The following is a 3,352-nucleotide window of genomic DNA, read 5'->3' as shown; positions in this document are numbered from 1 at the left end:
GGGCAGGTTTGGTGGGTATTATGGATTGAGTCTGGATGCCTCCCCCAAAAGCCTCATGGAGTCATGAGGGTAGGCTTCTAGAATTTCTGATTGATTTGTGGTCCAATGCTGGCATTATGGGTATGAGTGCTACACCCACCCTAGGGTAAGTAGCCTATATACAACATAAGGAACAGAAAGATTCTTTTCTTCACATGCCTGCCTCTTTGGTCTTGTTGTTTTTGCTGTCTTCTGCCATGAACTGTTGCCCCTCTGCCATGACACCCTGCCCTGGAGCCAGCTGATTATGGACTGAGACCTCCACAAACCATGAGCTAAATAAACTTTTCCTTCCTTAACTTGGGGTTTCAGATATTTTTTCTCAGCTATGAGAAAAAAGTAATCAAGACAGATTTGCTACCAGAGGAATGGGGTCATTTCTGTGACTATACTTAACCAAGTGGTTCAAGAGTCTTTGGATATGGCTTGTGGGAAGAGTTTGCAAAGTCAGGAGATGTCACCTGAGAGAGTAGAGCTGGAATACCTTAGACTGTTCTGTATGGGAGATTCTGGTCAGAGCTCAGACACCAGAAAACCAGAAAAGATTAGGCTTGGATGGTTTCTGCTGGAAAGAAGGACTGTATTGGCTTCTAGACTCCAGATGATGTGCATTATGGCTTGGCAGAAAGTTTGTCTTCATTTTGCACTTGTTCAGATTTTGCCTGAGACTAACATTAAGAGTGACAGACTAATTAAACTAACAGAAAAAATATGAAGGCAGTCAAATGTTGAGGCAGTAGCATGGCTGCTGTTGGGGGCTTTTAGCCAGATCTGTATTGAGAGCAAAGAGCCCAGCAGGATGATTTAAAATGCCGTGAGTTTGGCCAGAAAGGAAACTCCAGTAAAACTGGACTGTAAAGACAGAGCTAAGGAGATCTCAATTGCTGAAAAGGACAATATAAAAGTTGGCCTGGGGGCATCATAAGAAGCAGAAAGTCTCCATCCTTTTTCAGCCTGAAAACTGCAAAAGTGAAAGACTTTGCTGTAAGGAGAAAGCTGCAGAGCACCATGTTTTAAGATGGCAAGGCCACACTATGTTCCAGAATGGCAGGGGTGGCCATATCAGGTTCCAGAAGGGCAGCAGCCTAGAGAATTTATTGCCTGGATTCAGAGTGCCCAGCAATTCAGGCACTTGGTGCCTATAACTAAGAGAGAAGAAAACCTGGCTACTACTCCAGTGCCAGCAGACCTTGGCAACCACGTGGCACCGGTTTTAGGCGCATGCAGAATACAATCATCAGGTTAAAAAGGCTCTACTCAAATTCAGAAAAAGGCTTAGGAGCACAGGCAGTGAGTGTGCCTCTGAGAGGGCAATGTGTGGAGCTGTGAGAGTGAAGCCAAAGGTACAATGGAGATCCCAGAAGTTTGGAAAACCAGATATGTGAATCATCTGAGGAAGGTTGCAAGGATTGAGCAGAGTAGGTCTAAGAAAAAAGCTCTGGGTGCTACACCACCAGAAGTGCCATAGGGGTAGAGCCACACAGGTCTTTTGGATTACATAACTTGCCACAGATTGCTTTGGATGTTCCACATGGAACTACAAAATTTAATGTTGGCCCTGCTGGATGGTAGACTTCCTTTGTATCCCTTTTGTAGGCTTTGAAATGGTAATGTTTATCTTGTGCCACTGAATGTTGGAAGTGTTTAATTTTTCATTTGTGCAAGGGCTCACAGCTAAGAGTTTGCCTTATATCTCAGAGGAGACTTGGGACTTGGACTTTTCAACAATGCTGACACTGATAAGACTTTGGCAACCCTTGGAGATGAACTAAATGTCTTTTGTATAAAGGATGTACTTCAGTCTTTGGGGAGGCCAGGGCAGAATGTCATAATTTATGCTGAATTTACCCCCAAAGCCTCATGCAGTCATTGGAGCACACATCTAGAATTTATAATTGGTTCATGGTCCAGTGCTGGGATTATGGATGTGAGTGCTACACTTAGCCAAGGGTAGGTAGCCTACATACTACAAGGAACAGAAAGAGTCTTCATGCACTTCTCCATTTTTGTTCTTGCTATTTTTACTGTTTTCTGCCACTATGAACTTGCTCCTCTGCCATGTGCCATCCTGCCTTGGAGCCAGCTAATTATGGAATGAAACCTTCACAGGCTGTGAGCTAAATAAACCTTTCCTTTCTTAATGTTGAGCATCAGGTATTTTGTCTCAGCAGCAAGAGAAAAGTAACCAATATAGTAAGTATAATCTTCAAAAGGTATGGACCTGAAGGAGATGACATTTGGTCCAGTAATATGATTGAGCTGTTGAACCACACCAACATCTAATATAAATTAGTGATCTGACTTACCGAAGTCCACCTCATGAGAGGTGAGCTAAAGAAAATGATGCAAACCATGAATGCCCTGCATAGAAAAAAAAAATGGGAGTCCATAAAAAAAGTTCCAAACAGAAACCTAGAATTTTAAAAGTATTGAATATATAGACAGCAGACCTAAACTGTGAGGACAGAGTGGTGTCATATCTAAAAGACAGGGTTACAATCAATGAATTACTGGGAAATATCTTAAAAGCAACAAGAAGGCATAAAAAATTGATCCATTAATTGCTAAATGACCCAAAGAAACTTAATATAAGAGGAATTGGAATTAATAAAAAATTAGAAGACTGAACAAAAGGCACTCAAAAAAAAAAACTGCTTGTAGAAGTAATAGCAAAAATGGCCCTGAATCAAAGCTGGCAGCTTCCTGACACTGTTGGTTTCAAGCAGGTCTTTCTATGGTCTATTAGCCATTTTAGAACTTGAGTAGTGAAATGGTCAATTCATTAGAAAGAAACAGCTTGAAGCAACTTTCCCCCCCACACACTGTGAGCAGCTGTAAGTGTGGCAGGCTGCAGCGGCCAAGGACAGGAGCCACCAGTGTTTACTGGGACCCATGCCATGCTGGGACCTGGAGCGCCGGGAAACTAAGCAACTTCTCCCTTCTAGTGAGCAGCTGTGAGTGTGGCAGGCACTGGTGGCCCAGGATGGGAGTCTCTAAGGTTTACTGGAACCTACACCTTGCCAGGACCTGGAACACCAGAAAACCAAGCAACTCCTCTCCCCCTTGGTGAATGGCTGTGAGTTTGGTAGGCTACAGTGGCCCAGGATGGGAGTCTCCGGGTGTTTACTGGGACCCACGCTATGGTGGGACCTGGAGTGCCAGGAAACCAAGCAACCCCTCCCCCACAGTGAGTGGCTATGAGAGTAGCAGGCTACAGTGGCCCAGCACGGGAGTCTCCAGCATTTCCTGGGACCCACGCCATGCTAGAAACTGGAGTGCCAGGAAACCAAGCAACCCCTTCCCCCCTGGTGAG

General features: G+C 44.3%; 1 pseudogene; it reads left to right on the top strand.

The window, feature by feature from the left end:
- The first annotated feature begins 2,714 nt into the window (after positions 1 to 2,714).
- On the top strand, positions 2,715 to 2,837 carry LOC111754187 (small nucleolar RNA SNORA2/SNORA34 family; annotated as a pseudogene).
- Positions 2,838 to 3,352: the final 515 nt, after the last annotated feature.

Source organism: Cavia porcellus, unplaced genomic scaffold (genome assembly GCF_034190915.1).
Source record: "Cavia porcellus strain 051 isolate PalLab524CR breed Dunkin Hartley unplaced genomic scaffold, mCavPor4.1 scaffold_12, whole genome shotgun sequence".
Lineage (NCBI taxonomy): Eukaryota > Metazoa > Chordata > Mammalia > Rodentia > Caviidae > Cavia > Cavia porcellus.
This window is presented reverse-complemented; position numbering and strand designations above follow the sequence as displayed.